Raw genomic sequence first — 27907 nt, 5'->3', positions numbered from 1 at the left:
TTTTACTGCATACTCTCTCTCTTGTTAGTCTCCTTCCTAACTTTTGTTTATTCATTTTCTATATTATTGTAACCATCTGTTATCCTGGACTCCTCTTTTAACATTTCCTTTTCTATTTGTACCTGTTTTCTCAGGCTTTCTTATCGGTACTGCCTGATGACTGTGCATCTGACCTTTCAGCCTGCTATGCAAGAAACCCAGCATCTGCTCATTCAAATCTATGCCAATGCTGTATTTATTACCCCCTCCAAACCACAAATTCTTTTCTCGAAACAAATGTTGTCAAAGGAGAAATGAGAGTGAATGGGACAGTCGGTAGGAAAACCACATCCAAATGAACATATGCTGTTTTGCAGCATGTCCCATGCATCATTCAAATACTTTTTGGCATATGCACAAACTGCCCAGGTCACACATGGCTCTGCTACCTTGTCTTCTGTCCAGCTGCCTTACCTCTCCAGCCCCACTGGCTGTTCTCCTTCCCTTAACAACAGTATTTGTGTTGACATTGCAATGACAGTGCCTGGTAACGGGATCCCCTATTTACATGTACGGTGGTACGTGGCTCTTGCCCTGGTCTGGCTTTCTTGCTCCATATGCCGAACGTCTGCAATTATTTATATGATTGATAAAGAGAGTCAGAACCTTGTTGGAAATGGGGTAAGGCCACTGTTGATTTGACTTTTGTTAACTTAATACTATTCCCAAGTTTCTTTTCCTTAGTTGAAAAACATTCACTCTACTAGTCTGGGTAGAATTCATGAGGATAATCAGCAGAACATGATTACTAATTCACTGCAGCATTCCTGGAATGTACTTCTTCCATTCCTGAATTGTTACATTGGCATTTAAATTACTAAAGCTGCATAATAACACGTCATAAACTTCTCCCGAGAACCTGAAACATTCTGACATTTCTATTAATGAAAATACTTCAAAAAGATTTTAAAAAAAGTTTTAATGAAGTATCATCATAGGAGCATGAGACCATGTGAATAGGTTAACTACATGTCCACTCAATTTAGGAGAAAATTAGTACAAATTCTTCACAGCATAGCTCTGTGATGTGTTTTTCCGGTCTTGCTCTTTAACACCACCACCCCCCCACCCCCCGTGACTTGATTTGGACCAAAACTGAGTACAGCATCCACATTATGGTGTTCCATCTCTGGCCTTTCCTTCCCTCCTCCGCACAGGCTGAGTTGTTGTGCTTGGCCACCTCTCATGCGGGCCGAGGGGTGCAGAGGGCCAGCTTCTCCTCCCTTTTCCGTGCCGGGGGAGGCATCTTCCTGTAGCCTGCAGCCTGATGGGCCGTGAGATATGTTATTTTTTCCACCTTAATTTAGGTTTATTGCAGTCGCTTTTTCTGCAAATGCAGAAGACGCTCCAGAAGAAAATAGACAAGTTCACTCAGTGATAGAGGACCTGGTCCAATATTGATTGAAGCCAAAGCAGTGTTTCCGTTGGCTTAAGTGGAGGCTGGGTTAGAGGAGGAGTGCCAGGGAGACTGACACAGTGGAGGCTGTGCCCGTGGCCATGTGGCCTGGCAACTTCCAGCATCTCCACAACTGGTGCTGGGGGTTTTAACCTGTATTTCAGGGAAAAGAGGAATGGTTGTTCATATACAGTATTACAATTTGCCAGAAAAGCTACTGAGCAAGACAGAACACTTCACTGTGAGATTTCTTGTCACATGCTCTACCTGTAGGGAATGCAGCAAAACATAATCCATTGGTAAAGACCTTGCTCTTGGGACACGGAGACTGTGAGATGGACTTGATGATCTTAAAGGTCTTTTCCAACCTAGTTGATTTAATGATTCTATGTCTCTTCTTCCTGGCTTATTTTAAGTGTATTCTGATCAGTTCGTTCCTTGTCTTGAACTTACTAGACTACTTATCCGTGCAGTATTTTTAACTCGTGTGCCGCCTTCTCTTCCCATGGGAAATCACTTAAGATTTACACTGGGAGCTGAACGAGGAGATGAGCAAAAGTAATGGTAGATAACTTGATGGGATGGTTACTGCTGTTCAGTGATGAAATACCCCTGAGGTGAGAAGCCAGCTTCTCAGGAGAGACCAAAACAAGCCTGGTGCTCCTGCCTGCTGAAGGAGAACAACCCACCATGCTTGGGTTTAACAGCATGGCAATAAAGAAAAGGTTGGGAAGGTAATAAATGCCCCAGCCTAGCATCAGCTGAGGGATTTAGGCTGCCTGCTGTTGTGAGCCTGTAGCAGCTGAGTACCTCATTCTCTGGAAAAAAACCTCTCTCTCGTAATTGCACTGAGGAAAACCACCAACTGGAGTGTCAACTCGAGTATACATTAAAAAACAATAGATCAATTAGTGCAATTTGTTTGACGTCAATTTATTCATTCCTATATGTATATTGCAGAAATGACTTGATTGGGCACCTCAGAAAATATCTGAAGGTTTCTGATGTAAGAGTGTGACTTAATGTAATTTTTACCAAAAACCTTAACCCTGCAAATGCTGAATGATCTGGGCCTGTCATTTTTCTTGTCACAATTGTTTTGACCAGCATTCCATATATAGATTTTCTTATTTTAAACACCATCACAGAAGACAGATTACTTCCCTTAAACTTAGGTGCATATTTTGTGCATAGGACTCTTATCTCCAAGCACACCTTAGATATTGATAAATATCCTCTAAGGTATGTTAGTAGTATTTCAAATGGTATGAATGAGGAGTAAATGCATGTTACTGACGCCAGAGCAGCCAGTGTCCCTCTAGTCGTGCATCAGTGCCCATTCAGTTGTCCGTCTAGTCTAGCAACTCCTTCTCACAGTTGCTAACATTTGTTAGAAGCTGGTGCTGAGGGACATTGGTGGAATAACTTGTCCAGTGGGGAGGTTGCGTCTGTCTTTGGCAGTGACACTGCAGTGGACATGGGGGCTCACATAAGGAGGATCATCCTATTTGCGTAAAATCTCTCATACTGCTTAGCATTAGTTTGCTTTTATTCTGTAAAATATATATAAAAATAATTTATAATTCAGATTTTACGAACTCCAATTCCATTAAACTTGTATAATGCAGAGGCTTGCACATACCTTTTTGTTTGTAGACTGCACTCAGTTGTCTTTCCTCATGAACATGCCTTATTCTTCCTGACACAGTGCAAAGCCTCCTATAATTCTCCAAGAATCACAGCTTTTGCATATAGAAATCAAATCCACACAGTAAAGGTCAGCATGGGGTGTTCTTTATTTCTATACTACTGCTGCGTTTTCCACTATGTGGTTTCTAAATACTCTAATTCTCAATGCACATTGCAAAGGCACTATCATACAAAAAGTCATATGACAACGTCATACAAGTCCATGGCTGGACAAGAAACAGGACCCGCTTCCAGCAGTTCAGACGTCCTTAAAAACTCTGGAACATGTTTTTTCTCTGTTAAACAGCTCATCCTTCAGAAAGATACTGTCACTTGCTGATCTTTGGTTTTAATAACCTGCTTCTTTCTGCTGCTGGCTGAATGTGCACATCCCTGCAAATAGGCACATCTCTGTCTATTACATCTCTATTATCTGTGGGCCTGTATTTGAGACGTGTTCTTTTCAGCAGTGAAAGAGCTACAATGTCTACCTATTAAAATAGCATTTAAATTAAATTTAAGAGAAGCAGATGTCACTTTCTGGTGGAGAACAGTCCTTATGCACAGAGCTCTTCTTTTGCATATGGGGCCTAATTTGGTTTATATCATGCTTAGCCTTGTGATTTTCAGGATTCAGATCAGTGACCTGGTGCCACATCATGCTAAAGCTTTTAGTTGTGACTACCACCACTAGCATCTTATTCTGTGGCTTTCATATAACATTGAATACAGAAGTGATTGGCTGAAAGGTGCAGCTCTTTCCTCCGGGACAGCTGTTGTCATTTATTTTTTCTCCTCCTTTATCACGTACCCAGTAACAAGTCTTGGTTAGGCAACAGCCGTGATCTGGCTGCACAGAAATGCCAGACTAAGGAAGATTGATTCGTTCCTCTGCTGTTGTCCAAGGATGTTCCTGTTAAGCAAGGTGTAATGTAATAAATTACAGCAGTAGCTATTTGTAGGTGGAGCTACCGTTAGGTATAAACTCCACAGTCCGCACAGCTTACATCGAAGGTGCTGTTGTTTTCTTCCATTATCATTTGTATTTCAGCTGCTGGTGCAAGCGGATCAATTTTGGTTCCTGCTTTTATTTTATTTTATTTTAGTTTAATTTAGTTTAATTTTTGCTGTGTCACTGAATTGCTGTCTACTTTTCAGACATCGTGCCCAACTCATACTTAATCCAGTGTCAGAGGAGAGCAGTGAGAATTACCAACAAGGGAGACTAAAGCAAGGTACAGTTTGTGAATACTGGCAGCGAGGGAAGGAAATTCATCTATTCTCCCACTTCAGTCGAGCAAGTCTCCTGGGTGAATTATTCATGCCGTTTCCCCCCCAGCTGTATTTGAAAAGGTGTAGCAACAGCACAGCCTTGCCTGAGAGTTGCTTTCTTCCCGCAGCTTTTCACACACCCTCCAAGGGATGGCTTCTTAGGGAATGACCCTTATTTAATACTGCGGCCTCCTTTCGTGCAGCTCAGTACTTGGGACTGTGACACAAATCCGACAGAATAACCACCATAATAAATGTAGCTCCATTACTACCGTACTGGTGTTCCTTCCTTTTGCAATTTTTCATTCCCCTCAGAAGGAAAGCAAAGAACAAAGACCAGCTGGGAAGACTCTCATTATTTCATGTCATTTTCTAATTAGCCCTTAGGCTTCTTCCAGGAGGCTCCACGGGGTTAAGCCTAATCAAAGGCTGGAGATGCCATAGGGAAGCAGTGTGTTCGTTCTGAGAGTATGCTTTCCTCCTGACACTGTTGGTACTTCCTTTAAGTCCTTTTAAGTATCCTTTAAATCCCCTTTCAAGTATTATGGCTCTTTTAACCTCCCTATTTTCCTGCTACTATCAAGCAACAAAAGAATAGGAACTCTGCAGTTTCTTCAGAAGTTACAATACCAAGGGAGAAAGACTGAGACGTAACAGGACTTACAGAGAATATCCTCCTTCGGCCCAAGGATGAAACGTCTGCCTATGCAGCTTTAGAAGCAAACTCCAAAATGACAAGTCACCAGCAGATTCCATTTATTTAGATTCAAGATAGATCTATCTTTTGAAGCATACATGTTCAGTGTAATGAAGCATACATGTTCAGTGTAATGCCAGTGGCACGTTATAGTTGGGTCATTTTGTACGACTTTAATTGGATATTTTTGACCAGTCAGTCACTGGTAGGAAACAGCAATAAAATAAGTCTCTTATTTTGAGCAAAATACAGTAAGATTAGGGCTCAGGAGTGGCACATAGAATTAAAGACAGGAATCTTATGTGGACATTAATAGTAATAGTATTAACTTCATAGGTATTTGTATGAAATTAGCCAGTATTGGTCAGCATAGTGAATATCTCTTAATGGAAATCAGCATCGATGGTCTTACAGAACAAGAAGAAAGGAGCAAGTATCGATAATTACTTTTTGAGAAGTTATTTATATAAATAAGCTCATGTATGTCCTTCTGAGCCTACTACTGTAACTTAGTGAGACTTTTAAATTGTGATATGAAGAAGAGAGATTTAATGGCAGTTTAAAAATATATTTTATCTAAGAAAAAACCCATACTGTGGAGCTTTATGCTCCCACAAAACCAACTTGGGTCATCTCTCAATATGCGCTGAAAGCAAAATATGATGGACCTGACAGTCAAGGAGTACAACCTCTTTAAAAGCAGTCACCACTTACCAAACTTTAGGAGAGCATCTAGGTGAGAAGGACTCAGTTTGGTGAAGAACCACCCAGAGATGGATGTCGTGACTGTTCAGTCAAAAATTCATAACGAAATCTTTCTTTTCTTTAAAAATAGAGTAAAAACAAAAGCTAAGCTCAGAATCATTTCAGTTCCTTTTGGTAGCAGAGTCTGGGTGTCCATTCCCTGGTCTACTCTCTTCTCTACAAGCAATTTTCCTACTTCGGTTTCCAACCCACTTGCTTTATTTGTACTTTGTGACTTGGCAGGGACATGGTGTAGGAGCAGAAGACTTTTTAATAGCAGTCCTCTCTGACCTCCCACTTTTGTAGTACTCTCTATTTTCTGAATGTAAGAGAACTAAGGAGATCTTCAAAAGAAAGGAGGAGCAGCATCTGCTATACCTCTTTGCTGAAAATCAAGTTGGTGTTGCAACAGAGGAGACGTGTGCTTAGGTAAGCTTTACCTAGAGGCTGTCATCTTTCTATCATTATGATCCCTATGAAACTCCCTGGCGTTTTTTATTTATTAAATTAATTTTGTTGTTTCACTTTCTCTGAAAGTCTGCAGCCTATGGGAAGGATGTGACATAAGGCTTTCTCTTCCAGAGCTTTCCTCTTCCAGAGCTTTCATCTTCCCAGGACCATCACAGGCTCTTCTGCAATAGAAGCCAAGTTTCCTTCAGCAGCAGTAGCAATTCAGTTCCATGTTTTCCCCAGTTTGCTGCATCATGCATTTACATGCTGGTACTTAATTTCTTTCTCCCTGCCTAGAACCTCACTCCCAGCCGCGCTAGCCATTTTTGTTAGATGGTGTGGTGTTCGCTTAGTGCCCATCCCTATTTTGTACTGTTTGCTTTCTGCGGGATCCCTTTCTGCAGGAGTTCAAGGTGTCAGCTTGCATAATATGCAATTCTTATGCTGCTGGAAGACAGATTTGGTATTACTATAGTTAAACTTCTAAACACAAGAATTCCCAAAAGAAATTCTGACTTTATTCTTGTATAGCTTTGCTATGCTTTTCCACAAAGGATATACGCTGTATGCTTTCCTACTTTTCCTAGCTAAACATGAATCAGCAAAGCTACATATGCTTTCAATGCGGCAGAAAGTTGTTGACAATATTTTTCTTTTTTTGTCCAAGAAAAAAAAAGGCCCAAACCCAACTTTTGGCAGGCGCAGCGAGAGAGTTTTTTAAATTACCATTTTGGGGCATCCTGCAATCTTTCCCAATGTAAGCTGCCTTCCTGTTTATGCCCTTCACTCCCCCAGAACCTACAGTGGGGAAAAAAAGGCTAATTTCAAGCCAGCCTATGGGGAAAGGTGAGAGATTGAAAGTAGTTTTGTGGTAAATCCACACGTCCTGTTTAAAAATACATAATTTCTCCCAGCAATGCCTTTTTGGCTTGCTGAGCTTCCAGAGAGCGTTAAGGGCTATGACAAGTTGGCATCACTGCTGTGGTATCGTAGCAACTCTAGCAAATCAAGACGGCACCCTCCAACAATGAATCGTTCATTTAGAAACCATATCTCCTCTTTCCCTTACTTGTGAAAGATTTATTCCTTTCATGAGGGAAATCTATATCCACCATACAGACGTGGGCTGCACAATACCTCATGGAGCACAGTACAATAGCTTTGGAGGCATTGCTCAGGGCATTGCCTTCTGCCAAGGCAGTAATTTTAAAGAAGTCTGAAATAGGCAGCAGTGGTAGCTGTTTGGATAGCTGCCACTTGCCAAAGCTGCTCCCCTTCAACCTCTGCATTTTACCTGTCTCACTGAAGAAAATTAACATCACATCATTACATGCTTCAGTTTGTCTTCTGGTAAGGTAGCTGAATCACATAGTGAGCCAGCAACAGAAAGTAACAATGCTGCCAAGTTAGTTAAGTTAGTTATTAATGATCGGCCTCTAACAAGCATCTAAGCTATAAGCAGGAAACAAATAAGTAAGTCTTTTCTTACTAGGAAATCCCATTGCTAAGAAACTCATCAAAAGAGTCAGCTTAGAACACACTAAGCCAGATTTCCATCCACACACCATCCAGTTAATGGAGTTAATAACAGCATTGGAACACATGCCTCTTTTTCATTTGATGTGTAGATTGAAGGAGAGGACTTGTCTTAGGACAAGTAAGCCAATTCAGTTAAATGCAAATACAGAAGAGAAATGCCTTTGCACAGTAAGAAAGTACAGTTATTTTAGCACTGAAATTCAGCCCTTCAGGGAAGTAATATGGTGAAGTAATTTGATTAATAAGTACAGGAATATGTCATACTGAGGCTTGTTGACAGCAAAGTAAACAATAAAAAATTGTTTGGGCATTCACTGTAATCAAACTTTATTATATTTGGCATTTTCTAAAATGCTAACTCTTGAATTTTGTGATTTTACCAACAGTTCATCTTTCCAAAGTTGACAGCACTCCAGAATCAAAAATTGAAAACATGCATTTCAAAGGATAAAAAAAAAATACAAACTTCAAATTTTTAAGCTAATCAGCAGATATTTTTATACCAGATATTGATTTTTTTCTTATTGCTTCAGTGCTTCTAAAGCATTAGAATTGGTATGTTTTGGTTTTTTACTTTTAACTCAAGTATAGCAAGTTTTTAGGTAGTGCTCGTTGAAAGAATTTACTGGATTTGAAAGAGTGAGGGAAAGAAAACTTGTCAAAACCATTTCTTCCATGCATGGCTGAGCTCGTCAATAAAAACCCCAAACACCTTATTTCCCCTTTCTCTGTCTCCAGCTTTCTTACCAGAGCTGCGCAGAAGAACAATGATGAGTGAATAAAAGGGTAGTTTCATTGACAAGTACACTCTCTTTTTCATTGGGCACAGAATGCCTGATAATCCAGTTAAGGTACTTTATATGGAAGGGCTTGATGTCTGCTTCATCACAGCGTGCGAAACTTCAAACATAGCAACTATTTGTGCTTTGTTTTAACCAAGCAGCGTTGGAGAAATAAAATGAGCTCAATCGTTCATTGCCGCCTTAAGGAAGCATCCGGTTATCTGTTAGCTTCACCGTAGAATAGGACAGTAGACAAGTGACAGATAAGCTTTTTTGAAACTGCAGGTGGACATGCCTTTCAAAGCTGTAGTGTCCGAGTTTGTTTGTTTGCTTGATTTTTTAATCTGAGGGCTTTTTGTTCCTATTTCAAGGTGAGGGAAGTAGTAAATGCTGAAAAAGTCATGACTGGGGTTGTACCTACAAATGCTTTAATTATAGCAGTTGAAAAGCACTTCTGATACACACAAAACTATTCAGATACCTCTCTGGTTATAGGATTATCACCGCCACAGATCCAAATTTCAGTCAGTGCATTTCAGCAATTAGTTTATTTTGTCTCCTTTCCATCATCAGAAAAGACTAGGAACAGTATTTTCAATTATAATGTTGTCTTCATTTAAAAATAAATATGTGCGCTGATGCTAAGCACTGTTCAAATATAGAAGACTCCCTAGCCTCATAGGTCTGGTCCTTGAGGAGCAAGGAGATTAGAAGAAAACACGGCGGCATCTGTAAATAAGGCTGTGGTCTGGCTTCCAGTTCCTTAGAGTTACATGGTGTATATGCATTATTTTCTGCTGAGCATCCTGAAAAAAAGTTACTAGCTTTCTAGGGAATAACTTGTATCCTGACTCTTCTTTGGCAAATAAGGGAGAGAGGTTTAAGAGGTTAACCTCTAACAGAAAGGCCTGTAAAGGTATGACTAGTCACTAGGGAAGGAGGCAAACCACCTCCTTTTCCATTTCGTATCTGCTCAAATTGTTCAGTTGAGTTTCAGCCTTAGTTAAACAAAACTTCAGAGCAGTGGTTTAAGCCCCACTGTTTGGTTTGGCTCCCAGGTTAGGACTTTGGAAGTGGTGTTAGAATCCATAATATAATTCTGTTTGCGAGCGTTTACTTAAATGTGGATGGATTATTTTTATTTAGTTTTCATTAATGTAATCCTTTGTCTCTTGGCGTTACAGTGACACCTCTGAACAGATGACAAGCAACACTGAACTTCTCTAGCCAGAGGCTGAAGCATTTTCTTTCTGCAGATCCCATGTGACTGCTTAGATCAGTGTATCATCTTCACTTAGAAGTGAATACTCTCTTCTCTCTCAGATACCTTTTAAAGCTATTTAGGCTTTAGGGATAGAATGGTAGGTTTTCATTCATCCTCCGCCAAATTGGCTGTATCAAAATTTCAGGTCTGGCATTTGAAGTCATGCCTGCCCTCGTGCCCTTGAAAAACTGAAGACACTTTTCATAGGCTAAATGAAATCTTAGTCTTGATGACCTTTTACTTGTTACAGAAGATTGTTTTTTTGGACTATGGCCTCTGGCCTTCATGTGTAGTATCAGATTTTTCCACTCGTGTGCTGTGAGTACTTAGTCATCAGGAAGTACACTGCCAGACAAATCATAGCTCTGCCTTTCCTGTTGTCACTTTTTAGTACCAGTCTTTGAACTATTCATCTGCTGATTAGTTTTTCAGCAATGAATGTGGGGCAATAAAGTTCATGATTCCTCTGTGAACTGCTCACCACTTGTCATATTTCTTCAAAACACTGAAAAAATGGAAGAGATAGATTCAGTTTCTAGTTACTGAAAAGATGTCCAAGTTTGCTGCTCCTTCCTCCAGACATTTACAGGATGTTTATCCTCACTGTAGCAGTCATTTTCTCTCTTGGACATGCAGATGAACACCACTCCCAAAGGGACAAAGTGAATAAACTTTGGTTCATTGACTGGCCTGTGGTAGGAAGAAAGAGAAAACTGTAAGAAACCTTTCCATCTGTGTCTATTTGGCAAGAAAGAAAAAGGAAAAAAATACAAGAGTTGCTATCTTCAGGAATTCAAGCCTTCTGCCTTGGAGTGTATTAAATTTAGAAAACATATTAATGTACCGCAAAACCCACAGGGCAGATTTCAATTGACTCCACCTAGATTTTGGTGGCAAAACATCCTGGCCACATAAACCGATGGAGCATTTTGTATGGAAAGGTTGGCTTCAGCAGTTATTACTCACAAGTCAAAACAGAAAGATTTATTTCATTTTCCATTTCAGTTCTCCTCCATCTTATAACCTCAAGAGGAGAGCTTGCTTCTTTTTGGTTTATCCAGATGCAAATACCTATAGAAAGTAGAAGGCAGTGAAGAATCCTCCCTGAAGCTTTCCCCGGTTGCATTCTTCATATAGAAGCTTGTTGGAAAGGTTTTCGAAGTCAGAGAGGATGCTTGGGATTCACCTCTGAAGCTTCTGCAGCTGCTCCAGAAAATAAATGCAGCCACTTTTATGATTAGGCATTTTGAGTAAGTTTGTCCCAGTATATATGTTTTCTAAAAGTAATACTTTAAAGCAGGTAAATGTATTGGAAGGGACTGTGGTTTCAGGTGTGCAGGCTCTGTAGCCGTTCAGGATCAAATAGTGTCATGCAAACAAAAAACCCTCAAGCAAAACCAAATAATGAAAATAAAAGGAGGGAAAAGGGGTGTTAAGGAAAAGAAGTATTTATTTCCAGAGAACTGAGATACCAAACTAACCAGGGTCTTTTTAGTTTCTAGCCTGAAGAGTGATTCTGAGCAAGCCTCAAACCGTTTTGAGGCACAGCAGCTAGCTCCTATACCTAGCTGATGTAGGAGGTCTTGCGCCTTTCCCTGTCTTGTAACTACTTAAAGTCTTTCTGAGATGTAAGCAGGGGAAGAAGGACACAGATCCTCTCCCACTTTTACTAAAATAAGCTTCAGAGCCTGCACCCTTCCAAGCCTGACCACCCTATTGAATGCAGAGTCCTCATGATGTTTACTTCTAAAAAGTACAACATAAAGCCATTAATCAAATTTCTCATTATCTTGGCTTGCACCACACATACAGTTATATTTGTTATATCTTTTAATATATATTCATCTATTCTGTTTGTACGTGTAGTCAAGTAAAAACAGTGATGCTGATAAAATATTGGTTTACCTGATGCTAAAGGAGATAATTTGGGACAAGGCTAATAAAAGCTGAAGCCAGAATGATTAAAGAAAAAAAAAGAGGTGATACCTGCAAGTATAACGGTATTGAATGGTGCTGGCGGTTTGGTGCAACGTGAACGCGGTACACAGGGAAAGAGGAGCTGGGGCTGTGGTGGTCAGGAGTACGGGAAAGTAGGAGCAATGTGGTTGTGACCCATCCCTCCCTTACAGGCTTTTTTTGAAAGGCTAAATTTGCCCCGTTACTGGCCAAAGAGAAAGAGGAAACAGGGAGGCAAAGAGGAAGCTGTAACCATAGTGCAGGGTAACAGGCAGAACAAAGCAGGACTATGAAAAAAACAGAACCCAACAACCTCCCCGTATGCAGCAGAGCTGTTGCTCTCAGTAGCACTGAAACATACTGCCTCAGAGACTGGCCCAGCTGTTTTGTGTTAGAAAACAGCTGGAGAAGGAGGGGAAAACACCTGGGGGACGGGACCTGGAGCACCTAAGACTGAGCCTTCTGCTGAAGTTGTCCTTGGGAGCATCCTCTGTAGAAGGAGGCAAAGCCCCCTTGCTTGAAAGCAGGCTTTGGGGGTGTTTTCTCATCCTCATGCTGCATGTTCTGCTGAAAGAAGGGATGAAATGGGATGAGAGATTGAAGCAACAATAGTACCTGTAGAAATAATTGAAAAACAAGACACAGGCACCCAGCCCTTTGATTTTCCAGGTCACGTTTCCGTACCCTCATGTGCACAAGTTATATATTGCTGAGAGGGATTATGCCATATATCTTCTTGCCCTAGTTACCTCTAGAGGAAAAAGAGTTTTCTGTTTCCAGTGGTTAGAGAGCCACCTTCTAAACTACAGCCAAAATGTATCCAAGTCCTGTTTATACCCATTCGTTCTAATGCCAGCATCATCTTCTGAATTGAATGGCTCTTCTTCCCTGTTTTTTCCATCATGGTTATATTGAAACAGAGCAGCCTCTCAGCCTTCCCTTTGCTATGGAAAACAAGCTCTTTTGGTTTCCTCTCACTTGATCAGGTTTCCCTGTACCCTCAGATCAGCTTAGTAACCTTGCACTGACCTGGGAATTCTCTGAAAGCCTCCTTGATCCGGAGCAGAGCTATTCCTGCTGTTGTCTTAACAAGGCCTTAAACTGGCAAAAATAATTCTCAGTCTCTACCAGAAATGCCTCACCAGACCCATTCTCCAGTTGCATTTTCCTTTTTCCGTGGCTGCATCGTCCTGCTGGTCAGTCATTTGGCAGCATGTTAGTACACCCAGTCTAGCTGTTGAGTTCCTGGCTCGTGGCAGAAATTCTTGTTATTAGTTCCCAGTATTTGGTTTAGCTTTTTATGCTTTTTTCATCTCATTTTTATTACACAAGTTTCAAAGTCGTCTGTGCTGGTGGTGCGTACTAGATTTGCATCCTTAGCATATGTAATCTGCATATTCATAGTCTTTGTCATGTGGTGAATAAAAATTAATGGAAATGCTGAAGAATATCAGCTTGATCTTTAGGAGCCCCACCAGTGAATTCCTTTGAGGCCGTTGCATCTCCTTTCAGCACTGCTGATTGCATTTCTCTTTGAGTCAGCCCTGTAAGCGTTTCAGAGGTCCTCTTCTAATCCATGTAATTATTCAGTCTGATGAATCCTCTCCTATGTGATACCATATCTGATGCTGTTACCTAATCAGATTGTACAAATACCAGCATGACAAATTAATTAAACCCCCTGCAATTTCATGCACTGGTTCTTTCGAAGGTTTGAAGCGTAGCCTGTCTAGCTGTTGTTGTCTGGACCCTGCAGGAATCTCACTGAATATAGCTTCAATCCTCAGCTTTGCCTGTGTTTAACATCATTACTGTATTTGCCAAAAAATCCAGTGGTGAGATATTCTTTTGATTTTGGAATTTATTATAACTTGAACCATTTCAAGTAATGATAAGAGGAGGAGAATGTTCCACTTCGTTGGCCATTTTCTGAAGTGTTCAACACTACTTTTTCTCCCATGTAAGCACTGCTGGAAGATTTCCTCCCATTTTTTTGTTTTCACTGCCGCAATATGCAAGCTTGGTTGTTTACTTGATGTGGGCAAAGTATGTAACATGGTCAGAATGCACTGAAGTACCAGTGCCAGCAGTACTCCCACAGACCTGTGCAAAGGCATCTGCAGCAGAGTGGGATTTTTTTGTGAGCTGAAACCAGCAGTCCTGCTTCCCACCGACTTGGTAGTGTTCCACCATGAGATCTACTGTCGCCTCCAAAATAAAATGTGTGTGTACAGCCAAACACGCTTGTCAAAAGAGCATTTGCGATAGGCGTGCAGTGTTGCTTCCCTCAGTTGACTTCACAGTCTCCTCTGTCGTTACTGCTGTTGATAGAGATGCAGAGGTAGAGATGTCTGCTGCAGTGGAAAATGGAAAAATACTGAGTGTCTGCCAGAGCCATACCTTGCAAGTATTTTATGGTCTGAAGTCTTCAAGTCTCTTCCTCTTTTCTCACGGCATCTTCCAAGCCTGTCCTCTCCCTCCATTCCAAATCTACCAGAACAGGCAAAACTACCCGTGTGTTTCTGTATGGTTTGCTGGCTCCCTGCTAACAAATTGTTTTCCTATCGCAGGCTTCCTGGTGAGCAGGTGAGCTTGGTAAGTATGCTGAATTCACATTGCTGAGCATCCCAAAGAACTCACTGACTTGTTACCAAATCAATAAATCTTAGTCCAAATGTCCAAAAATGTTAAGTCACGAAGCATAAGGATGTAGACTGTATGTGTGGCTTCAAAACAGAACATCCATTCTTGCATCGACCTAGATTTCACTTTTGTCTTTTAAAATCTATTTATTCCGAACTAATTTGTCCTGATGGGAAATCATAATCTTCTGTGGCATGACATAATGCTGGCACTGAAATAACTAACAAATGTATGATGTTAACATCAAGTTCTCTAGGAGCAGGAAAGAGAAAAGACTTCTGGTTAAAGGCAAATTATTGAAATGCCCTCTAGTATCAATATAATGAAGATATTTTTGTTTAGGTCCAGTGTAGGCTTGCTTCGTAGCTTATGAATCTGCTGTAGGCAGACAACCCAGCCTGGAATCAGAAAGTTGGAAAGCCCCTTGTTGAAGGCTTTCAGAGTTGTATGGACACTGGCTCGCTCACCAGCCACTGCACAGCCCTGTGCTGAAGCTGTGGCACCATGGGTTGCTTCCTACGATGTACAGTCGTATGGTACAATGCCTTCTTGAGTTCATGGGTGCTTTAAGCCACTTTAGTTCTTCCAGTCTCCACAGAAGAATGGTAATCCTAATCTGAACCAGCATTTTAAAAGTGAAATAAATAAATAGATGGCATTTATACAATTATTTTATCATAGCACAAGGTAAACTGTGAAATACTCCAGATAAACATTGTAAATTCAAAATGTACATTGAAATGTAAACTTGCCCGGAAGATTGTGTGAACAGCCCTTAAATGTTCAACATATGAATTTAGGACAGAAAGAAAAGGCTACTACATAACTGAACCTTCAAGACTGTTTAATCTAACATCTCTAAAAGAAACATGTCCAAATCATACAAAACAAGACATGTGACTGTTGTCATGATCACAGGTAGCACAGCTGAGAGTCGATAGCACTCTTTAAAAGAGATTACCTTTGGAATATTAAAAACAATATTAAATTCAAAAAAGTCAAGCTTAGCATCACAACTTCATGCAGAACTGTACCATTCCTTCTTCCCATTGCTGATATACTTTCACCTGCTTAAGTTTATGAGGCTGGACAAGATGAGAGGGGGAGGTCTCAACAGTCATTAATCCTTCCATGTCTTCTGGTAAGATGTCTGGGGAAGCAAAAGCACTCAAGGAAAGTTACTCCTTAAGGCAAAAAAACACTTTTTGAGTAGCACTGAGTTCAGAAGCTACTGGATCAGGTCCTGCACCTTGCATAAATTAGCATTTTAAGTACATTTACTTACCATTCACGAAACATGAGTTAGAAAAAAGAAGCTTGTGCTTCGGGTTATTATCATACTACTGGTTGGAGCCCCATCTCATTCCAGATGGTCTAGGCTGAGTGCTTGCATTGCGAATGTCGTTATACAAACATGAAGAGTGTACCAGTCCATTTTGCCATAGCCGTCTGGTATTTAGCAGAAAACTTTGGGGTTTACCCCTAGTGACAGTACATCCATTGGTGCTGTAGATCTTTCTCAAGAAGTCTGAGAGTGGTGGGGAACACAAATGTGCTAGTCCAAACAGAGCTCAAGAGTTGATCCCCAAATTGGAGCTCAGATAAATACCATGACTGAAAGACGTTCAACTGTTATTCTTTGTCATGTGCTATTCTGGTTTCAAGATAAGCATGCAACAGAGCTTCAGAGTAGAATTGCTTTTTAATTTTACAATACCTTTAATTCAAGGCTCTTCAGTTATAAACCCCCACCCAGTTTCAGGGAGAAAAGGTTTAATCCACTAGATACCACTGTGACAAGCATCTGCTTCCTCAAAGGCATCTTTATTAAAAGGAATCAAGATAGTCTCCTCAGGGAAGACATCACGAAAGCTCTGTAATAAAAATAAATACCTTATTTTCCTTAAGCCCTTCTGATCAACAGCAGCAGCTTTGTTCCTGGCTGCAAAAAGAATTGAGAGTATTTGAATATGTAATTGAGTGGTTCTCTTTTGTTCAGAGTGAAATAAGTCATGTAGCTAAAAAAGGAAATTAAATACTTCACCCCGATTTTAGCTGTATTTGTTTAAGAGATTGTTAATTGAGTTACATAATTATTACGGCTCAGTTCCTACTATAAGATTTTGGCGCTCTTGCCTGGACTTGACAAATCAGTCACCCCTGGTAGCATAAATCTGCAGACAGCAATGACAGCAATAGTCCTCCTCCTCTGCAGCCTCGACAAAGGATTTTCTCCAAATTCAATCAGTAAAAAGAAGTTGAAACATAAAGTTAGGTCTTCCAAAAAGACAATGCAGAAGTAGTAAGTTGCCTCACAGACAATGAAATATGCATTAAGAGATACAGAATCATAGAATCATAGAATGGTTAGGGTTGGAAAGGACCCTAAGGTCATCCAGTTCCAACCCCCCTGCTATGGGCAGGGACGTCTCATATATTTACTTCAGAGTTTATGAAAATACAGTCCTTTTCCTATTCTTAAGGCAATCTGATCTCACCCTATGGTAGGGCAGGAGGCAATTTTCAGTGCTTTTAAAGCTAGTTCAGTGATCTGTGATGAGACCTAAGAACAGTGGGAGTCGACCAGGGTCTGGCTCAGCCAGCAAGCAGGGGAAAGAGTGTACATCCCTGCCCCATGCCTGAGCAAGAGCTGCCAGGGTTGCAGCCAAGGACGGAGAGGGAGAGAGGAGGAAAACATGGAGAAGGTCTAAAGCATCTGAGAGTGGGCAGCAGTGAGAAGCTGTTTTTCTGTGACACCTTCTACTGCTCCCATGGTCAAGTGCATGATGACCTAAAGAAAGCTGAATCTGTTACCGTTATATCAACCCACAAGGGACAAACTCATTGAGTCTTGTATGTAACCCACCAGTAACAGGGGATTGGCTCCAGAGCTCTGGGGGTTAAGAGTCCTGCCCTACACTGTCATCATGGTAGAGTAACTAATTTTGGGACATTTTCTGCCTGCTGTAAATTTGGGTTGACCCAAGGGAAAGGCTCTTATTGGATCATCTAACCTTCAGGTTGGACTGTTCACAAGAGGTGTCATGACACCTGCTTTGACTTTGCTCTTATTATAGTCATGGTTTTGACTCTTTGAGATGAAGAATTTCAAATAGATAGTTTAAAAAAGATACATGCTGTGCAGCATCATTAACGTCTTAAATACCTGGAGTAGAGAACTGTGCTTTTACAGTTCTAGTAAGCTGGTTTTGATCATCTGTCTCTTTAGGATCACCATTCCCATATGACAATGCTTTGGAGGACCATCCCACAATACTCCTACAGCTCTTAGACCACAATCCCTAAGCTAGAGCACTTCTTACATTCCAGCAGAATATAGCCTAGTTTTAGCTCCAGTTATAAATTTTCCTTTGAGACCTGCAACTAGTATGAGCAATTTTCTTAATCTGGCCTCCTCAGAACAGACATACTAGATTATCAGCAGGAACATGGCCAGAGGGAGTAGCAATTAAAACTATCACACGGCATTATCTCAAAGAAATGTTCATTTTCTTTGCAAGCATACCTTCCAGCTTTTGTTTTAAGACATCCACCAGTGCTGACCACTTCAAAATACTCCAGACCTTTGCTCTGCTCTACAAGGCACGTTCCAGGACTTCATTTCCCTGATGTCGGAAAGAATTTATTCATCAAGACAGCATAGACTAATTTTTTCCTGACCTGCACCTGGAGACTCTGTAGTCTTTGTGACTTCCTGGCACTTACTTCCCAGAAGTATTCCACAGTTGCTGTGGATATCCTCATTCCAGTTTTTCTACCATGCAAGTAAAAAAAGAGAGTTCTGTCAGGATCACTGCGTGCTGTTGGCTTCATGCATGCATCTGAGATTTCTGTATTCTAGTATTATGCACCACCGCTAAAAGAGCTTCAGCATTATATTTACCCCAGGATGGTATGCCCATTGCAGTCCAAGCGGGTGGTCTATTTTGGGAACACTCAATGCTTTTCCCTGACTGCCCTGCAAACCTGAACAAAGAAAGCTCAGCAAGCTATAAGGGCTAGAGTTTCACCAGTACTGGAGTCCATGGAAGTGTGATGATGAGCAGAGCATCCACTGCTTTCTATTGGTCCATCTCATCGTGCTTTAATAAGGAAGTATCCACTGTGGATATTCTTTTCAGTAGAAAAACAGTGTTTCTAAATAAACAGATGAATAAGAATAGAATATGTGTGCAACAAGGGTTTTAAACCCTGTTGCTAAACCCCAAGGATGAAACCATTAGAGTTGCTTGTGCTACGCTTTTCTGAGGGCCTGCAAATACAGCATAAGCTATTTACACCCACAGTTTCAGAAACCAAAGCTGGGCTGAAATGTGTCCTTTGTTTCCTGCTTTATTGCTACGCCATTGCATACCAGAGTCGTCAGTATGGTCAGACAGAATGCAAGGAGTTTGAGTAGATTATGATAGAAAAATACTGTGCTTGTGGGTTTGCCCCCCTGCAAGTTTTCAAGTTTTGTTAAGGGAAAATACAGCTAGTTAGAGAGTCCATCAACTTGTCCATAGTAACGTTGGTCCTTTTATTATCTGTGCATCCAGGGCTTTGCAAATGAGAATCTTTTTTTCTTCTACCTTTCTCAGTCTTGTACCTTGTGTTGCATTTTGTCTCTGGCATTGAAGATTTCAGCGAAGGATAAACTGTAATTTGTTGTTCTTTTAGATAGAAAACTGTAGTAAAAAATTCAGTGGGTAAGACAAGCTTATAGGCCATACTATGTTATCAAAGCAAGCCAGCCCAATTTTTCAATCCCCACAATGGCAGTAGCGTGGCACTCAACTTGACTCTCTCCTCCTTGGTAAGAATCTTGGCAGGATGTCCATCCGAAGCCAATTTTGTATTTCACATTAAAGCAGCTCAGAGATAAATTTTAGCTGTGCTGAATTAATGTTGTAAATCCTGTGTGCTTCCCTGCCCATCAGCAAAAGGACAAAAAAAAACCCCCAGCTATGGAGAAGATAGGAAAGAGATTGCATCTTCTCAGTGGAAATGGGGTGTTAAATGATTCAGAAAGCAGAACTAGACTGGTTTGGAGGTAGAGGGACTGTGACAGGAGGCTGTTCTCGTGGTGAAACCTCTGCACGATGTAGAGTACTACTGTGAAAGAATGGTAGATAAGTCTATCACATTGCATTTCTTGCCACTTTTGAAATCCAGGAGTAAAGAAATCCATTATTTAAAATCAGTGACTCAGACAGAGAACCTACTAGGCAAAATTACCTGTTGCACTGTGATGTTTCAGCATCAATTTCTCTTAAGCCTCTGAGAGCTTCTCAGTGTTTTTACTGAACTTAACAAATCAGGGTCTTGTGCTTTTATAAAATAAATTAAAATGAGCTAATAGGTTTCAACTAAGGGAATAAAAAATTGAGCTGGCTGGCTTTGATAGTGTGGTATGACCTGTAAGCTAGTTTTACCCAGTGAATTCTTCACTACGTTTATGTCTTTAAAAGAGCAACAGATTGCAATTTATTCTTTGCTGAAATCTTCAATGCCAGAGAACAAAATACAATACAAGGTGCAAGGCTGAAAAAGACAGAAGAAAAAAAGACCATCATGAGACACTTGATATGTTTCAACCATGCAATTCAAGTCAAGGAGTTAGAGGGAGTGGGTTAGTAGAAAAATGTTCATTGTTATTGAAAGAATCACTTTTGATAAGAAGGGTTCATTGCATCGGGTCGCAAGGAATGCACAAGTGAGAAAGGATGTCAGTAAAAATAATTTTAAGCTTGGAGTTAAGTTTGATGTAGGCACAAAGCTGAGAGCATTGAGCTTACAAATTAAGTGTCTCATGATGGCGGGTGCTCTGTTGCTGAAGGTATCCGTAGAGATGCTGTTAGGCAGCAGAACCCATTTAAGAATTATTGTGGCACCTTTTACAATTCCTCAGTGGAGGAACCATCCACTGTGTGTCTGATCACCTCTTCAGCTGGAAAAGATTTAAATATATATACCTTTTGAATATGGATTTTGTGAACCCAAGGGTAGACACCGCTGAAACTAGATTAGGCATCAAATTATACCACAGATTTGGCTCACAAAATCACTTGTGACTGCACTTCTGGTTAAGACTCATTCCTGCCAGACACATAGAAATAAAAGTTACAAGGCTTGCTACAACTCCATGGGTGCTTCCAAGTCTCTTCTTCCCTGAGGAGACGGCTGCCTGGGTACTGCTAAAGGAATTCTGAGCAGAAGCATTAGCCAGGGATTTGCTGAAGGTAAAACAGGCTGGACTATTGCTAGATACGTGGAAGTTCCAGTGAACTGTTCCAGTGAACCCCTGGCTCGAGGGTTTGTATGTCCCGCTATATTCAGAAATAATGCCTTCTTGTCTCCCTCTCTAACTTATGTGTTCCCAGGAGATAGACAGAGCAAAAGCTTGAAGCATTGATACATTTTCCCGTTCTCTCCTTTTTGTTGAACCCAGTAAGGATAGAGCATATCTAGCCTGATTGCATTTCAGATTATTGGTATTTTACCCATATTTCCATTATCAAAGAAAGCCATTTATTATAACAGAACAGCTGCCAGCTGCCATGAGATCACATAAGCAACAGTAATCAGGTTCTCCCATGGCCTCCTGCTCTTCTAGGTCAGAGAGGGTATTTTCAGCCTTGCTTGTGCAGAAATATAACTGTGCTTCCCCTTGTTTCAAAAAGAGTGCATGATTTCAGGAGAAACTTTTTAGTTACCTGGGCTTCATACACCCACCACCTGGAAAAAACCATGGGCAATAATTTCATTGTGAGTTGACTTGTTGACTTCATGTCATTGGATACTGAGAGAGTTGGTCGAGCTATTTTTAACAGGAAACATTACCCAATCTTATCACACCACCTGCAAAAACAGGAGAGAAGTTCAAGTTTCTCAAAACTCAGGCTGGGGGCATAGAAGGTTAGATTTTCAAGAGAAAAAATTCACTCTGGAGCAAGTCTACTTATTTTTTTCTGTGTTCCTCCATACCCTCATCTTTACCACCCATTTCCCTTTTATTTTAAACAGTCAAATTCTAGAGACAAAATTACTGGTTTAGTGAGACCATTGCTTTCTGCAGGTATGGGAGTATTGGAAAGTGCTGTAATAACTGGAAGTGCTTCAAAGTGTGTTTTGCAATAAATTCACCAGCCCTAGAGAAAGGAAATCGCTATCACAATCCACGGTTTGTTTCCAATTCAACTGAATTACTTTAACCTCATCCTAATAAAGCTGGCACAAAGAATAAGAATAGAAGGGAAAGAAAAACAGATACAAATGAAAGGCTTTCTTACCGATGTTATGGGCTTGTTTATGATGGGTGTTTCCAGCAGCGGAAATACCAAGTTTGTATTTAGGCTAGTGATCTGGATGCCCTCTATTTGTCGCTTCTAAGCAATTAGAACATGACCTAATCTGGCAGCTCTACACTTGCAGTCTTAGGCGCTCATACCTAACAAACTCTGCTTTGTGTAGCCCAAACTGCGCTTTGCCTAGCCGGCAGCATGCTGGAGGGAACAGCTGCTTAATGACAGACCATAACCAGCTGTGCTCCCTGCTCCTGACACAACAGCTGGTGAAAATCACAGACCTCAAATATGTTCTGCTCCGCTGAAGTTGGGCAAAGCCCTACAACATAAATAAGAAGTCAGTGCTGGGCCACATGAGGAGGTAAATGCTTTATGAGTAAGCTAATGGACAGTAGATAATTGCATAGTGCACTAAGTACACATAAAGGTAGAGCTGTACTACATGTTCAGGGACAGCTGGGCAAGTTCTCACTTCTCAAGTCAGGCACAGAAACCTTATTTGATGGTTCTGTGTATTTTTGTAATCATGGTAGCTTTGACATGCACTTTATAGATTGTTCTTTTATTTTTTGACATAGTGCAGTAATGAGGAGGATGAAAGACCAACCTGCAGTTATTTGCCTTTCTTCTTCCTAAGCCCAGCCATATAACAAGAATTTTGTGCATTTGCTCAGCAGGCTCTTCACCTCTCTTGCATGCAGTGAGAGAGAACATTTACCCAAGCTTAATGAACAAAACCTGCAGACACTTGCTTCAGCTTGCTTTAACCTTTCATCATGTACAAGTAATGTTCATTAAGTGGCAGAGACTCGGTCACTTTACATATTTTGCCTAGGAGACATGTGATGACACTTCCAGGTTGCTCTGAATGACTAGGGGAGCCCCATTGACAATAGAGGGGTTGCAGTTTGCCAGCTACACTTACTTTAGTCTGCTGCTGACTACTGATGAGTTTGAACTACACTGGGGGACAGAGAGAGGGAGCAAGGGGCAAACAACAAAAACTAGGCCTACCCAGTGCTGACATTTTCAACTTTTGAGTAACTGACTTGCGCTTTAGTCACATCTGAAAGTGATTTAAGGAAAATACCTATTTTTCCATGGTGAGTGTCTTCCCTTACAGCCCCATTTTTGTCCCATCCTGCACATGTCACCGAGTCTGAACTTCATGATGTTCTGCAATCAAGCAGCATGGACATCTACCACTGAACTAAGTGTCTCAAGGATTTATTTCCCAAAGAGGTCAGCTGCTGATTTAACAGAAGGTTGCCCTCACATCCATCTTGGGAGGCTTCCTGACCCCAAAATACCAGTTTGCATGGCCATACTCCAGTGAAGTAACACACCTCTTCCAGCTGGCTACCAGTTCTGGCTATGGCAGAATTAGTTACTCTAAATGATAGCAGCAGGACGGTATTCTCTAGAGCAGCCATGAAGTGGTACATACAATAGTACATGTGATGATACTAAAATATTTTGCTGCAGTATTGACAGCCTTAAATTTGATTGCTGGCTTTCACAGAGTTTGCAGGGTATAATTATTACATCCCTTAAATACCACATGGAAAGGAAATTGAGAGGAAATGCCAATTATTTGTCTTCCAAGTAGGAGGACATGGGATCTTAATTACTAAATAAGAGTCGAAAGTGTATAGAAGTAAGAGAGCTGCAATAAAAGTAAACTTTACAGATCTGGCCTCCAGGGTCCTTTCTACAAAAGCCAAGATAGGAGAATAACCCACCTCATAATTCCTGAGAGAAAGAAGTCTTTGTAGGGTACTGCAACTCCAGTCCATGGAAAGGGAAGTACTTTCCCTTTTGCTTTGAGCAAGTAATATGAGTAGCGTTTCTTTGTCTCCTGGTACCTTAAGGACTTGAACCTATACAGTCCCCGTTGTGTGGTGCTTGACCTTCACTGGTCTAATTTTAATGCCCAGGAGTACACTCGGCACAGCTGAAATATAGACAAGATTTCTGTGCAGGTAAAGTAGTTGAACAAGTTCTACTGAACACCTGCAACTCATTCTTTGCAAATGCGTGGCTACATTTTGGTCCATTTTAAAGGTACTCTTGGTAGCCTCTGTGAAGTTTCAGAAGTTTTCACCAAATGCTGCATGGGTTAGGATTTGTTTAACATTAAATTTTAAGGAAAGTAGTTACATCTACAAAGCCAGGGACAAACCTCCTTAATTTCCTCTATCCTTGCATTTGGTAAAAGTATTTTTGCAGTATTTGCTTGGGTTTTTGTGTTTGGGTTTTTTTCTTGCGAATTTGGGTCTTTGTCTAGGCTGATTTGTTTAAGGGGGAAAAATAGACTAGATAACAGGATATCGTAATTGGGAGTGTCAGGTGACCTTTTGTGGAAAAATGCTGCCTAAGAGAACTACTTATAATATGTGAAAAAATGAGAAAGCAAAAGCCTAGCTTCATAGGCAGTGCAAGAAACTAATACAACATCTACATTACCGAAAAATGCTGTTCTTCTGTAGTTTATATCTGTGAAAAAGCCAATAACAGTAGAACAGGAAGGGTGAAAACTGTAAGGCAAGCAGAGCTAAATAATTTCTTGCCATGAGGTGAAAATGTAGTTGAGTTATTGTCAAGGACAAGATCCTTGATGAAAGTGAGGAGAAGTGGTACAGAGCAGGTCTTTGGAGCAGCAAGGAGAAGCGGTACAGAGCAGTGAGGCAAAAGATGCTTCCGGAAAGGAAGGGGAAATGTGGGAAATGGAGATTCAGGCAAATGCTAGTGGCATGAACTTTGCTGGCAAGGAGTGTGTTTGAGTGTGCAAAGGAGATGGCCATGGATCTTCAGATGCCATTTCTGGCTACATGTTAAGGTTCAGGGTGAGGGCGGCCTTCAGAGTGGTTGCCCTGGGAAGGTATGGGGTCTCCTCCACAGCATCTCCCAGATGTTCAGCCTGGGGCAGCTGCTCTAAGCTGGCCTCCAAGGGCCCCTTCCAGCCAAAACCTATCTGTGCGCTTTGGAGCCTAGTGAGAAGGTGTGATCATGGAGAAAGTGGCAATCTCCATTTCAGGAGGAAAGAGCCACAAGGACTATTTCAGCAAAGACTAAGATAATGCTAATAAAAAGGCAATATGCCAGAGTTGTGAGAGACTGACAGGTGTGGGACCTGTGTAGATTAAATTTGCTGTGTGCATACAAACAAGTCTTGGAACAGTCCTTGCAGAGATTTAATTTATAAACATGAGAAAATGGGATTTTTATGAACTATGTGACTGGTAGTAAATCAGTTTACTTTTTACTTTGGGGAGATAATCTGAAGAAGAGAACAGAGCCTGTCTCTGTGAGAAAATAAGGAGCACTGCTGCAGATACTCTATCACTTGTGATTAAGGCAAATATTCTTTGTGCGTAGATACATATGATATGCATTTGTATCCTCCCCAGTGTTTTCTAGCACTTAAAAGTAATCAAAATGGAATTTGGTGAAGAAATGATAGCTATTCCACAGGGCATTTTGAAGAGACAGAGAGTTGACCTCCTAGTTTTATGTGTTTCAATTTATGTCTCAATTTTATTTGTCTATACTCATATACTTAGAAGCAGAAATAGCTTTTGAGAAGAAATGAATCTCTGGCCTCCACGTGAGGAAGATCTGAAGACAAATAACCTCAGCCTGGAGTTTATCATACTTCTGTAATGTAATCACAAATGCTTTTCGCCTTTGTAGATGAGCTCTGGGAAAACCTGAATGAAACACTTGCATACTACTTTGAGACCAAAGTATGCCCTGTGAGTTTCACCTAAATACATTTTGGACAATTGATCAACGTCAGCTAGAAGATAGCAGGAAAGTCATCCTGCAGGGCAGTATCTGTGACGTGCTGATTTTGCTTCTGTTCTGTGCCCCTACAAGCACTGCTTGCCTAAAAAAGGCCAGGAAAAATTAATGGTTATGGTCTCACCTTAGGGGATGGATTTCTCCACAGCCATCAGTGGAAATGGCAGTGGTTTTGGCCTCTTTCATGCAGGTAACAGCCACCCTGTTCAATAAGCACTACCCAGGGAATGTGTCCTAAAGGGCTTCCCACCATTGTGGCTCATAGCTCTCTTGGCTTCGGGATTGGTGTTCTCCACGTCCTTCGGGGAGGCAACCATCTGGAGCAACTGATTCACCTCTCCAGGATCTCTCCCTGTCATAAATATTCTGGCACTTTGTTAAGTGTAGTTTTAAATGAGGCACATTTTGGCTTCACTGCGGCTGTTTTCTTTCCCATGGTCCTGCACCATTATCTTCTGCAGTCTCCTATGTTTTTTGTATTATTCTCTGCCTTGTTGTGCTGGTTGTTGTTCATGAATCGACACAAAGGCAGTAGGTGCCCTAGGGTAGCATGCTATAGATACTCTTCTAGCTCCCCGACACATTGTCCTCTGCCTTAGTTCTTGCAGTAGGAAGGATTTCCGTTTTCATTGATTTTCACTGTTGTAACTGCTGCCCTAGTTATTCCTGTGCCTCCTGGCTGTGCCTGTAAAAAAGTGCTGTTCCCTGATACAACTCAAGTCAAGTGAAAGCTGTGAGTGCTCTAAAATGATGTTATTTTGGGTTTAGAGTCTTTATTTAAACTTCTCCCAGGACACACGTTCATACAGCCTTGACATTGGATAGTGAGTGGATAGTGTCAACAAGCAAGACTGAGATCCTGGTCATGGTCAGAGTAATAGGCATTTCAAGTAAGAGTAGGAATCTTGCAAAAATGTTCATTCTTGCTTTCCATTGCTGCTCAGGAAGGTGAATGGGAAAAAAAAATAAAAATGCTACTGATTGCATTCAGTTTTCATCGCTTGTTTTTCGTTTCACAGAGTATATGGGCTTTCTTCTAGGCCATATTCTCGTTACTTAAGCATGCAGGGTAAATTTCATTGAAATTTTGGTACGCTAACTTTTTTAAGACAAAACCATGACACCTGCATTTGCAGTTTCTTTTGAATTACAAAGCAGCAAGAGACACAAGAACTTCAGCTCTTATTTTCAGGGCAGTCCTAATGCTCTTCCAAGGATGGCTTCTCCAGAGACAGGCATGTACCACTGGGTTGTCTAGGTGTCCCTCTCTCAGGATGGGCATCTCTTCTTCCTTCAGACCATGGTTTTGGGACACAGTCTTTTGCTGGGGACTGGGATTATTTCAGTGGGTTGAAGCAATGTCAGCACTTGCAGCGCTGTAGACAAGGATGACTAGCAGTTCTCTGACAGCCAGCTTTAGTAAGGGAGCAGGGAGGAAGTAAGGTATTTTAATAGTGGGCTAACAGGAATTGACCTCAGATAGCATTTCAGTCATCTGACACATGATCTACAACAGATGCTGAACCAAAATTAGAGATACTGAATTAGAGTAAAAGCATTGCAAAACAAAACAAAACCCAAACAAACAAACAAACAAAAGTCATCATTTTCAAGCTACAAGGTCAGACTCCCTCTACACCTTCAGGGCTACCTCTTCATACACTGTGTTTGGGCAATCTGCTTGATCCAGAATAAATGTGGTGTGCTATTTTTACCCCATTTCCTCCCCCTTCTGTGTCTGTGTCCATGGAAGTCTTACACACACCTGTGTCAGAGCACTAGCTGTTTTGCTCAAATTGCCTACCAGGGGCTCTTGCCTTTACAAGAAACAGATCCAGAAGCAGAGGTGCAGATGGGATAACACCCAGGTAGCATGGACACAGCAGTCTGATTATGAGCATCAGGTCTGTCGGGTGTCCTTCTGGGAGCGCAGTTCCTGCAGCAGTGACAGGGGAGGCAGAACAGCCAGAGCCAGCTGGTACATCACATACAAAAGATTTCACTGTGACAGAATTTAATAAATGAAAACTCAGCCAACAATCGTTGGGAGAGAGATTACTTGGCACAGGAGAAAGACTGTCCCCTACATGAGGTTGCTTTTTAACTGGACACTTTGGCTCTCTTCCATTTTCTTAGGGGAGGGCAGGCAGGGGCAGGGAGAGCATGTTACAAATGTTCACTGAACCGAACATACCTTTGGCCAAGTTAGTGCCAAATTGGGTAGGTTTTTGATGTCACCCTTAGGTAGATAACTAGCTAAAACTGACTTGAAAATGTCTCAGGCAGAATCCCAGCTTCAAAGAAGCTATCAGGACAGGCCAGCTT

The 27907-nt window shown here is 41.1% G+C and overlaps 1 protein-coding gene and 1 long non-coding RNA gene across 4 annotated transcripts in view; both read left to right on the top strand.

The window, feature by feature from the left end:
• Nucleotides 1–27907, top strand: part of ANKH (ANKH inorganic pyrophosphate transport regulator) — a 97333-nt gene that overhangs the window by 24721 nt on the left and 44705 nt on the right. The gene's annotated exons all lie outside the window — the stretch shown is intronic.
• On the top strand, nucleotides 8368–8931 carry LOC115609000. Its single transcript, XR_003991710.1, has 2 exons — nucleotides 8368–8615; nucleotides 8718–8931. It is a non-coding gene; the product is annotated as an uncharacterized LOC115609000 (long non-coding RNA).

This window comes from Strigops habroptila, chromosome 1, assembly GCF_004027225.2.
Source record: "Strigops habroptila isolate Jane chromosome 1, bStrHab1.2.pri, whole genome shotgun sequence".
In the NCBI taxonomy this organism is placed as follows: domain Eukaryota; kingdom Metazoa; phylum Chordata; class Aves; order Psittaciformes; family Psittacidae; genus Strigops; species Strigops habroptila.
This window is presented reverse-complemented; position numbering and strand designations above follow the sequence as displayed.